This window comes from Schistocerca serialis, chromosome 3 (genome assembly GCF_023864345.2).
Source record: "Schistocerca serialis cubense isolate TAMUIC-IGC-003099 chromosome 3, iqSchSeri2.2, whole genome shotgun sequence".
Taxonomy (NCBI): Eukaryota; Metazoa; Arthropoda; class Insecta; order Orthoptera; family Acrididae; genus Schistocerca; species Schistocerca serialis.
The window spans coordinates 536,806,801-536,820,008 of NC_064640.1; positions in this window are offsets into that span (position 1 = coordinate 536,806,801).

The following is a 13,208-nucleotide window of genomic DNA, read 5'->3' on the forward strand; positions in this document are numbered from 1 at the left end:
TCAAATACATCTTCATCTGGGATTGTGCAGAAACGGTTGTAAACTATTGCAAATAGTTCAAAGTCTGGTTGTTTGTTAAAACACAGGAGACGACAGTTCGCCTTCACAGCGTGTTTCAAGTGTGGTGAGTTCCGTTAGTGAAACCACTCCATAAAGAGTGTGAAAGCGATTACGTAGATATCACTCCTTTGCTGCCACTGCTTTCGAATGTTTTTGGAAAAGAAATGTATAAGACAGTAATGGAACATCTCGGCACATATAATTTACTGTCGGAACCTGTATCTGATGTCAGAAGAAAGGGTATGCAATTTATTCTTTCCCGTGTGAAGAACTATTAGTTCTAAACGACAAGTTGCGAACGGTTGGTGTTTTCTTTGATTCGGTAAAAGCATTTCATTGCATGTATCCTGTATTACCTCTGCGTAAACTGGAACATTATGAGATTTGGGGAAATGCCCAACAGTGGTTCACTTGATATCTAGCAAGTAGGAAGCAGAATTTTGTCCTCCAGTATCAACAAAGAAGGAAGTGGTCTGTATCTAATTGGTGTCGTGTAAAGTGGTTGGTGCCACAGGATTATTTTCTGGGTCTATTGTTTATATGCTGTACATCAATTATCTGCCACTAAACGTCACATGACAAAATATTTTCTGTTTACAAACGATGCAAGTGTTATTGTGAAAGGCGTCCAACGTAATATAAGTGATTTAGCTAGAAGGATACTCAGTAACATCAGCACCTGACATTCAGAGAAGAGATAAACGCTGAACTGTAAGAAAACGCAATGCACACAGTCACTGACACGGAACCCGTGTAAGAGGGAAAATTTACTGTCAGAATGCCGTCATTCTGTGAAGTCGAACTTTTTTAATTCTTAGGACTGAGGGTAGATGAAAGCTTTTTTGTTTGTATCACGTCCAAGATCTTACGCAAAAAGTGAATGCTGCTATCTTCATTATAAGAGTGATCTTCCCTGTCTCTGACCTTTAACTGCGAAAGCTTGATTACTTTGCTGCTCTTTTACTCTATTATTTCGGATGGTGTTATATTTTGGAGGACCTCTGTCCAATCAGCAACAATATTCTTAGCCCACAAAAGGATGGTCAAACTGATATGTGGCGTCAGTTTGTGAACTTCTAGTATGCCGCTATGCAGGTATCCCTGAATTTAAACTCCATCAACCCTTTGTATTCCATCTTGGAATCTGTTGTTGACAATACTGACGCATTCAGAAGAAACTGCGACATTCGTTGAGTGAATACTACACAGAAAAACGACATGCACATCTGTTGTTGACAATACTGACGCATTCAGAAGAAACTGCGACATTCGTTGAGTGAATACTACACAGAAAAACGACATGCACATGAATAATATGTCCTTAAGCGTCACACAGAAAGGTGTGCGCTATTTAGCAGGCGTCATTTTCAATACATTTCGACGGAACTGTAAGAAAAAAAAGAACAATAAACTCAAAGTATTAACATTACAGTTAGTTTTCCTTGGAGCACAACCCTTCTATTCTGTACAGGAGTTCTTTGCAGTATTTGTGAACATTTCTATGTGGCGTTTTATTTATTCATACGAGGGCCTCCCAATCAGTAATGCAACATTCTTTTTTTCTCGGCCAGTTTCGGTTAAAAATGCGAAATTTGTTCTGGGACATCGTGGAATATTACTGCTTCAGCCCCTGAGGTTCCATGAAGTTCCGATTGGTGGCAGCGCTATATGTAGCCTTCAGAATGGCGTCTGTAACGGAGATTCGTTCCAAGGTTTTAATGACTCTGAGTACTACGCGACTTAACTTCTCAGGTCATCAGTCACCTAGAACTTAGAACTAATTAAACCTAACTAACCTAAGGACTTCACACACATCCATGCCCGAGGCAGGATTCGAACCTGCGACCGTAGCGGTCGCTCGGTTCCAGACTGTAGCGCCCAGAACCGCACGGCCACTCGGGCCGGCTGCGTTCCAAGCAGAAAGTTGTCACTGAGCTTCTTTTGAGGTAAAACCAGAGTATCACTTATATTCATAGGCGTTTGTAGAATGACTACGGAGACCTGACAGTGAACAACAGCATGGTGAGGCGTCGAACGAGGCGTCTGCAATCATAACAAGTCGTGCAGATTTGTCCGATCTCTCCTGTGCCGGCAACCTGCTAACAGTTGTGATTAAAAATATGTTGGAACGTGTCGACACTCTCATTCGAGGTGATCGGCTGATCTCAATCAAACACCTCGCTGCACAACTGTACGTCTCTGTTGGTACTTTGCTGACACACTCGTCCACCAGTTGGGGTACTCAAGGGTGTGTGTCCGCTGGATTCCTCGCCGCCTAACAGGAGACCATAAAGTTCAAAGAAGGGCCATTCGTGGCACAATGAAGGGTGCACTCCGCGGGAAGCAGCAAGTGGATGAAAAGCAGTTTATTGATGCAGAACGATGTTCACTCCAACGTCAAGCAGTAAAGTGGTACAATATGGGTATACAGGCTCTCCCATTAAAGAGGCGTAACGCCGTCGCATTGCACGGAGATTATGCTTAAAAATAGGGGTTTGTAACCAAAAGAATGGAAAATAATATGGTGTATTGGAAACCTGAATGACACCAAACTGCTTTCAGATGAAAATGTGTTGCGTTACTTATTGGACGCCCCTTGTATGTTCTCTTACAATCTTATTATGTTTTAATAATTTTTCGTTTACAGATTTGCTAATCAGCGTTCTATAAACTATATACCGACTCGTAACACGAAAAAATAGCGGTGGCTGTCATGGATCCACTAAACAAGGTAAACAGATCAACATGCGTCGAATGCACGTGTCATCGTTTTCGGTTTCAATTTATTTACGTAAATGTATTGTAAAAAATTGATGGTTTTTGCTTTGTTTTAGGCCTAAAAACTATGACAGGTGCATTTTTATTTTTATTTGATTGCTTATCTGCAACTACATTAACCTGTACAAATCGGTATTTATAATTAATGCACTTTTAGGAGAGCAATGGAAGCAAGATTAATATGCTAATGCTATAGTTTTTGGCTAAAATTGAAAAGCACTCATTAACTTCGTATAATGTTTTTATAAAAATAACTCGAGATACGTTAAAAATGACACTCAGCTCTAAAATGGTGACCCAAACTACACTCCTGGAAATGGAAAAAAGAACACATTGACACCGGTGTGTCAGACCCACCATACTTGCTCCGGACACTGCGAGAGGGCTGCACAAGCAATGATCACACGCACGGCACACCGGACACACCAGGAACCGCGGTGTTGGCCGTCGAATGGCGCTAGCTGCGCAGCATTTGTGCACCGCCGCCGTCAGTGTCAGCCAGTTTGCCGTGGCATACGGAGCTCCATCGCAGTCTTTAACACTGGTAGCATGCCGCGACAGCGTGGACGTGAACCGTATGTGCAGTTGACGGACTTTGAGCGAGGGCGTATAGTGGGCATGCGGGAGGCCGGGTGGACGTACCGCCGAATTGCTCAACACGTGGGGCGTGAGGTCTCCACAGTACATCGATGTTGTCGCCAGTGGTCGGCGGAAGGTGCACGTGCCCGTCGACCTGGGACCGGACCGCAGCGACGCACGGATGCACGCCAAGACAGTAGGATCCTACGCAGTGCCGTAGGGGACCGCACCGCCACTTCCCAGCAAATTAGGGACACTGTTGCTCCTGGGGTATCGGCGAGGACCATTCGCAACCGTCTCCATGAAGCTAGGCTACGGTCCCGCACACCGTTAGGCCGTCTTCCGCTCACGCTCCAACATCGTGCAGCCCGCCTCCAGTGGTGTCGCGACAGGCGTGAATGGAGGGACGAATGGAGACGTGTCGTCTTCAGCGATGAGAGTCGCTTCTGCCTTGGTGCCAATGATGGTCGTATGCGTGTTTGGCGCCGTGCAGGTGAGCGCCACAATCAGGACTGCATACGACCGAGGCACACAGGGCCAACACCCGGAATCATGGTGTGGGGAGCGATCTCCTACACTGGCCGTACACCACTGGTGATCGTCGAGGGGACACTGAATAGTGCACGGTACATCCAAACCGTCATCGATCGTTCTACCATTCCTAGACCGGCAAGGGAACTTCCTGTTCCAACAGCACAATGCACGTCCGCATGTATCCCGTGCCACCCAACGTGCTCTAGAAGGTGTAAGTCAACTACCCTGGCCAGCAAGATCTCCGGATCTGTCCCCCATTGAGCATGTTTGGGACTGGATGAAGCGTCGTCTCACGCGGTCTGCACGTCCAGCACGAACGCTGGTCCAACTGAGGCGCCAGGTGGAAATGGCATGGCAAGCCGTTCCACAGGACTACATCCAGCATCTCTACGATCGTCTCCATGGGAGAATAGCAGCCTGCATTGCTGCGAAAGGTGGATATACACTGTACTAGTGCCGACATTGTGCATGCTCTGTTGCCTGTGTCTATGTGCCTGTGGTTCTGTCAGTGTGATCATGTGATGTATCTGACCCCAGGAATGTGTCAATAAAGTTTCCCCTTCCTGGGACAATGAATTCACGGTGTTCTTATTTCAATTTCCAGGAGTGTATTATGACCACTGCCAGCTCACCAACCGAATGCAACCAGTTCACTTTGCTGGTGCGTGACGCGTTGTATGTAAGTGTAGCGGAGACAAATGGGGAATCATTCTAGCGACGATATAAGCCGCAGATGGGGAATTCCACTGATATAAGTGACTTTGACGAGGAAAGGTTGTTATTGGCCTGATGTCTGGGAACCAGCATCTCAGCCGGCTGTTCGCGTGCTGCTGTCGTAAACATATATGGGGAGCGGTTGAAGGGCGTTAAAACCACAAGTAAATGACAGTTTTGGAGGTCCAAGTTTCGTTACAGAACGTGAAGGCGACAGGCTTGCCTGCACTATATAGAAGGACGAGCGGCTAACGGTGGCGGATCTGACGACGGAGTAAAAATACTATAAAATGACGAATTAAAACACCCTTAGCCGTCTAAATTTATAGTTGTTATTTTATTCGAACAATCAGTTACAGCGCTACATGATACTGTCTTCAAGCCCCCTGACCGACGTGTACGAAGAATTCCACTTCTGGTCCATTCAGAATGGGGCCAGTGTTCAGTGACTGGTATACGTAGATTTCTTTTTAACAACAACGATCTTTTCGATCATCACTATAGTCGGCAAGTGATGATCGAAGGGATAGCTGTTTTAAGAAGAAATCTATGGATGCCAGTCACTGAACAGTGGCCCCTATTTTGAATGGACCAGAGGTGGTAATCTTCCTGCACGTCGGTCAGGGAGCCTGAAGATGGCGTAACGTAGTGCTGAAACCGGCTGCTCAAATAAAATAGCAACTGGAAATTTAGACGGGTGAAGGTGTTTTGATTCGACGTTTTATATTGAACAGTCGAGGTCCCGCAACCATCTGCTTGAATATGGATTTACAGAGTGTACAATACTGATGCTACAGAAGTGTTTCGGAATACGCCGTTCAGCGCATCTTGTCGAACATGGCGCTCTGCCGCAGACGACCGCTATGTGTTCCCACGTCAGCCCAACGGCATCGTCAGTTACGACTGAAGCTGAAAGGTGTCATCGAGATTGAACAGTGGAGCCGTGTAATCGTGTCGTCTGGTAGGAAGATTCACGTTTCTTGTTACACCATTTCGATAGTCATGTCCGGTAAACGGCTACTCGAAACATGCACCACGAAAGGGACGCAATGCGGAGGGGGACGTGTTGTACAATGGGGCACATACACCTTGGCTTCCATGGAACCTATGGTAGTAACCGAAGGCACGATAAAAGCTGTGGTTCCACGTACCTCCGGAAACCTATCAAAGACTTGTCGAATTTAGGCCACGCAGAATTGCTGATGTATTGCATTCCAAAGATGGACCAAAACGCTATTAAGGATGTAGCCATAATGTTTTGGCTCATCTGTGTTGGTGTCGAAACATAACTCGGTAAAGAATAGAAAAAAATAAATACGTTGTGTTTGACAGAATACCGAATTTTAATAACGAAATTTAATTCGTAAACTCGGAAGGAACGTCAACAAGAGCTTCGAACGCCAGTCACTTACCGCTTGGCGTCTGCTGTGTCGCTTGTCAACTTGGTTATATAAGCAAATCCAAGAATCGAAAGTTTTGATTAAAATGTGTGTAAAGTATTACAGAAATAAGATAAAAAATTTTTAGAAGACTTATTTATTCAGCGTCGCATCTTGGAATGGTTGTCACGACTGGCGCTGCTTTCAAGACGAACCTCGGATAAAGATATTGCACTTTATGCCTTTCATCATTTTGAAAGAGGTAAAAGCGTGACTGATTGAATCATACTATACGCTTCTAGTCATCTATCCAGTTTGTGTTGTTGAGCCCTTTGAAGGCTTGCTGTTGTGTGTCGCTGGATGCAATGGCCTTTTGGAGGTACCCGGCCCCACATGTCCACTCGCTGCGTTCTCTCGGAATGTGATCGAAATGGATCTACATTCATTGATAGGTTTGTAAACGACTGTGAGTAACAAGGCTTTAGACAAGTTTCCCATCACTGTTGGTTAGGCCGCGGTGGTCGTGCGGCTCTAGGCGCTCCAGTCCGGAGCCGCGCTGCTGCTACGGTCGCAGGTTCGAATCCTGCCTCGGGCATGGATGTGTGTGATGTCCTTAGGTTAGTTAGGTTTAATTAGTTCTAAGTTCTAGGGGACTGATGATCACAGCAGTTGAGTCCCATAGTGCTCAGAGCCATTTTGAACCATTACGACCAATCTTTCTACGCCGTTTTACTTGATAGCGAGTGCTACACCATTCTTGTAGACACGTTGGGCAGTCTTAGATGATACACCAATAAATCGGTCAACATCGTTGACGGTGCTCCTGGGCACGTCCAAACAGGGTAATTCCTTTTTGCCATTCTGTCACGACTCGAAGTCGAAACATCTTACTGTGCTGATCCATAAATCGACTGGCTCATTGGGGTCACATGACCGATTGGTATCAGTTCTATAAACAAACAAACGCCGTCCGGACAGGCTTTGAAGGCCCATTGCTACCGACTGGCCGCCGTGTCATCCTCAGATCTTAGGTGTCACCGGATGTGGATACGGAGTGATATGTGGTCAGCACACCGCCCTCTCGGCCGTTGTCAGTTTTCGTGACCGGTGGTATAAGTTTTATAGCGCTCCAAAACAACCAGTGTGCGTCTTAAAGAGCGTGACTAAAGATTTGTCTAGTAAGCTTCGTGCGATATACAGTTTACATCATATTTCCAACATGCTTTTGTAACGTGTGAGTTGCACATGTTTTGTTATATATTGGGTTGGTGCATAAGTTCGTAGCGTTTCCCCATCGTTTTTCCGGATACACGTGGCAGAGATTTTAGGCAACAACAATATATTCTCCTTCATTATTTACAACTGCCAATCAACGCTGGGTAACTTCTCAATTCCATGACAGTAGAAATCACGTAGTTTTGAGGCAAAGAACTTGTCGAGCCATGTTCGGAGCGCATTTTCATCCCGAAAGAAAATTCCTTGAAGGCTGTTCGATATAGAGCAGTAAAGGTGAAAATCTGAATGCGTAAGATCAGGTGAACACAACACAGTCTTCCTGTTCGTTGTTCTTAGATTGTGTCTGCAAGACGTCTCAGTTTCGACAGTTAATGTCAGCAGTAATGGTTACACCTCGGGGAAGCAATTCTTCGTACACCACACCGTCGTTGTTCCACTTGATGCATAATATTATCTTTTGTCGATACACACAGGTCTTTGTACATGAAGTTGCTGCTTTGTCTGAGCTGAAACATTCCTTTCTTTTTCTTATGTTAACATAAAGACATCATTTCTTGTCAGCAGTAACAAAGCTGGATAGGAATAATCGTTTACGAGTCAATTGATGACGAGCAACCAGAGGTGCACATATGGCCAACCGCTGATTTCTGTGATTTTGGTTTAAAGTATGGGGCACCGACGCACTTGGTTTCTGGACTTCCTCCATTGCTCGCAAATGTGGCTCAATGGTGGAAAAAATCACAGTTCACCATATTCACAAATCACAGTTCTCGAGTACACAGCTGGACTCGCATTCGGGAGGACGACGGTTCAATCCCGTCTCCGGCCATCCTGATTTAGGTTTTCCGTGATTTCCCTAAATCGCTTCAGGCAAATGCCGGGATGGTTCCTTTGAAAGGGCACGGCCGATTTCCTTCCCCATGCTTCCCTCACCCGAGCTTGCGCTCCGTCTCTAATGACCTCGTTGTCGACGGGACGTTAAACACTAATCTCCTCCTCCTCCTCCTCCTCCTCGAGTACACAGGCGTTGATCATTGTGCATTAATGTGTTTAAACGATCTTCGTCGAACCACGAACGTCTTCCGGAACGTGGAGAGTCACTAATCCAGAATGAGATTTCCACTCTGCAGCGGAGTGTGCGCTGATATGAAACTTCCTCGCAGATTAAAACTGTGTGCCAGACCGAGACTCGAACTCGGAACTTTTGCCTTTCGTGGGCAAGTACTCTACCAGCTGAGCTACCCAAGCACGACTCACGCCCCTTCCTCACAGCTTTATTCTGCCAATACCTCGTCTCCTACCTTCCAAACTCTACAGAAGCTCTCCTGCGAACCTCGCAGAACTAGCACTCCTGAAAGAAAGGATATTGTGGAATGGCTTAGCCACAGCCTGGGGGATGATTCCAGAATGAGATTTCCACTCTGCAGCGGAGTGTGCGCTGATATGAAACTTCCTGGCAGATTCGTATCAGCGCACACTCCGCTGTACAGTGGAAATCTCATTCTGGATACATCCCCCAGGCTGTGGCTAAGCCATGCCTCCGCAATATCCTTTCTTTCAGGAGTGCCAGTCCTGCAAGGTTCGCAGGAGAGCTTCTGTAAAGTTTGGAAGGTAGGAGACGAGGTATTGGCAGAAGTAAAGCTGTAAGGACGGGGCGTGAGTCGTGCTTGGGAAGCTCAGTTGGTAGAGCTCTTACCCCCGAAAGGCAAAGATCCACAGTTCGAGTCTCGGTCCGGCACACACTTTTAATCTGCCAGGAAGAAGTTTCAGAGTCACTAATGTCAAAACGGCCTTCCTTAAATTGAGGAAACCATTTTCTTACCATGCTGTGTCCTGTGTCATTGTCCCCATACACGGCGCAAATGTTTCTGGCTGCCTCCGCTGCTGTCACCGCTCTAATGAACCCAAACCGAAGATTATATCGGATATGTTCAGATTTCTCCACTTGGTACTCCATTTTCTAGCGTCCATAGCTCCACCTATTATCTCCAAATGACAAAATGATAGTATGTAAACTCAAATAACAACAGTGAACTACAAATAAAAAATAACAGTTGATAAATAACCCATAGCAACTGGAATATCAACATGCAAAACAAAAACGCTACGAACTTAACGCACCAGCCTAATAAAAAGGACATATTATGTGATAAAATACGTCTACTGACAATAGTATTGTTTCACTGCGTACTTGCAGCCCATCAAGAAAAATTAACAAAGACATGGAGTATTTTTTACTCAGGTCAGAATGCCTGGCAAGACCGCAAAGGTCCGTCCTGGCTGTACGGTGCAGTATGTGCCATTAAGGAAAAGAGAGGAAAGGGAGTATCGCCTGGCACTACTTCCAAGATGAACCTCAGTTAAGAAAGTAGCCAGTAGCGCCTCTTGGGCCCCACGGTCGGTTCTCCAGTGCTCGGCCGTAACTGTTTTTAAATTTTCATCAGGGGCGGCACGCAGCAACAGGTAAGTGGCCGCATAATCGCGCGCCATCTCCTGCAGCTGTGGCCCGATCCAGTTTTCATCGCGAGCACTGCCGACTACCCAGCCACTCGCTCCCCCTCACTTCCTCTTTTTTATTTTCCAGCAGGAACTGAAACTGAAAATGCAAATGCGGTAAATTCGATTTTATGACAACGTCATAAAAACTTCAGAATCTCTTATTACTTATGTATGGCCCACGTAAATTTCTGAAAATGCAGAATGTTATTAATTTCAGAAGATTACACAAGTTATATGCAATCCATTATTTAATAACAGACAAGGCGAAGCGCCGTAGTCATTAAGAATATTGCCCACTTACTTTAGGGAAATGGGACCGAATTTACGTCAGGTCATCCTGGGTTAAGTTGTTAGTAGCATTAACCATATGCACCTTTAGTAATGGAAATGACGTGGAAAGAATCAATTCTAGAATACATATAATTATTTGTTTGTTAGTATGGCTACTCGGTTTTCATTTACAGATTACGAAGTGGCAAAGTGGCTTAAATTTCTAACTAACCAGGAATAAACAAAAATCAGAAATTTGCTTTACTACTTCTGAGACCTTTTATTTTATTTGGGAAGTGATCAAGACTGTTTGAGGCTGCATGCTGTACTCCTTTGCGAGTCACTTACAACTTTAGTAATGAGGAATAAAGGTATTTTTTTTTTTTTGATAGCGCTCTAGCTATGGACATTACAGTTCTCCTTGAATTGTGATTTTGTTAGCGAATATACATATTGTGAAGAAGCAATGGAAATACCAACTCCTGACTGGATGACTGTAGCTGAACACCACATTATACTCTCATTGCTCGTTTTTGTACAGTCAGTCGTTCTTTCATGGTGACGAGTTACCCAAGAAAATTGTGTAATAAGAGGTTAATTAGTGGAAATCAGCAAAACATGTTAAAATGTTGATTCGTCTGCTTCCAGAACTAGTGATATGAACAACCGAATGAGAGCGATTGCTTCGGTCAGTGGTTGGAAAACAGTCGAATCGTTCAATTGTAGGTTTACGTAGCAGTCGACTTACTCATTCAGTCTTCTGAGCTAAAGCAGTCCATTGGAACTATCGAATCAAATCAGTCGATACAGTTGATTTTAGTCTTATTTATCAGTTTGATTATTATTCATTCATTTCTTTCGAGTGAAACCACTCTGTGGGAACAATCGATTCAACACATTTGATACGGTCCATTGCAGTTATGCATACTGACTCAATTATTCGTTTTTTGTAAGTGTCAACTGGGAGGATGTTTGCTAATGATTGGAATGTCAGCTGAATATGTAAAAGTAGCCCGGTACATTTCACATGATTAAAATCGTCGCCTTCCAAAACAGTGGTCAAGGAATTCATTATCTGTGAAATTAAAATTGAGACAAAATTAGTTCAGTTTAGTACATAAAAATGCGAGAGAATCGGTTTGACAACCATTGACAATGCTAAGTTAATTCCTTAGAAAGCTTTCACAAAGAATCTGGAATATGACTGAAATGAAAGCACAACTGGATAAAACCATTACCATAATTTTCGCATAAGTCATACCATGGCTGCCGAAGGGTTTGTGTTTAAAACAGAAAGTAATGCAGAAGGGTATGCATTTGCACATAGACTTCCTGTAAACTTGTGTGCAGTTCAGGAAACGATGATGAAGGTGGATAACGATCAGGCAATCTTCGCTTCAAAATAAACCACAAACGATCAATAACATTGAGATATGGTAACTTTGGTGGCCAAAAAAGATGCGAAACTTCATTCTCGTGCTCACGAAAGCAGTGATGAATGATGTGAGCAATGTGAACGGGGGCCCTATCGTCTTGAAACACAGCATCCCCATTAGGGAGCAAACTTTGTACCGTAGGATAGACCTGATCAGCCATAATGATCACATCAGCCTCACCAGTAATACTACCTTGAAAAATAACCATTGGCCCATGGGATACCACGATTTGCTTAACAAAATCAGCACTGAACCCCAGCTATATTTCACTCTTGGGACGCAAACTTGGCCAGACGTTGAAACAGTGTGAAAGAAGACTCATCCCACCAAATGATATTTCTCTATTGATCCATATTCCAGGTTTTATGTCTTCATCACCACGTTTTCCTTATACCAGCCTTTGCATCACGATAAGTGGCTTTGAAAATTCAAATCGCTCTGGAGTTCCCTCCTTATGGTGTTCTCTTTGTGCTGTTTTGGTGCTGACAGGTTTAGCGACTGCGATATTCTGTTCTTCAGTTACTTTTACAGCTGTAGTCCTCTTATTTTTCTTCACAATTCTCTTCAATGACTGCCACGTTATGACCACAGACTTTCATTCACATTATGACTTAGTGAATGATGTTTTTTTGGGTTCCCTGGTTCCGGTATAAAACTTCGATCGGTGACTTTTCAAACACAAACACTTCGGTTAGTTATGGAAGCACACACCATACGAGCACTAGCAATTAGCCGACATTCCAATAGACTGGGCTCGAACATAATGCACTCACAACTACACAGAACACTGTTCTCACAACCATGACATGACACAGGTGCCGTTCCTGGTCAAATACAACAGCGTAGCCTGCAGGCCTGGCTAGCATCTTCACTTACGTTGAAGCGTGCATTTATCACGCTGTTGCAATTTTTTTATCGAATCCCTGTAACTGCCTGTGAAATCCTACTGCTGAGGCTGGAATATTGCTGAAACAGCAGTGTGGAAGACCTCAGTTCGCCGCAGTGTGTAACACCATTATCGATTATGAGTAGTTAGTTCAGTGTAATTATCTGCAGACAATTATGAAGTGTTTATTCTTTACGCGTTAAGTTCTTTGAATTGTAGGAAGGAAATGGAAATTCGTGATGTAAATTTTGTTTTAACTTAACAGTGTGCTAAAATAATAAAACTTTATTAAATATGTCTGTTTATGAAAACAAAATTGTATGAAGAAAACTGGTTCATACTTAGGGATCTTGCATTGTAAAATAGAAAAGACGTAGGGAATCCCCTCCATTACGGAAGGGGCTTGGCGCGCGAGGAAACGGGGAAGTGGCAGTCAATATGGCCGGCAAGAGAGAGAGCACGTTAGGCAGCCAGTGGCCAGCAGTCACGTAGTCAACACTGCAGGTGCCAAGTGAGGCATTCTGAAACCAAATCTATGATGGAATGGCCTCTGATGTAGTTCCGGCTGTATAATGGTGCACTCGCATTTGGAAAGACTCTAAAGATGATGAATACGTCGCTAAGAAGAATTAAATAGAACTTAAAACCGGCAGAAGGAGACCTGATAACCACCACGTTTTTTCTATTGCGCCACTGCTTCACCTACCTTGGAAAATAGATATGTATGCCAGTATGATCCACAGTGCTTGTGTGTGCTTTTGCAATAACAATTCAAGTGTTGAAAAATTTGTGTTTGAACTTTGAAACTGTCCTCTTAATGATACCAAGCAGGGTCCT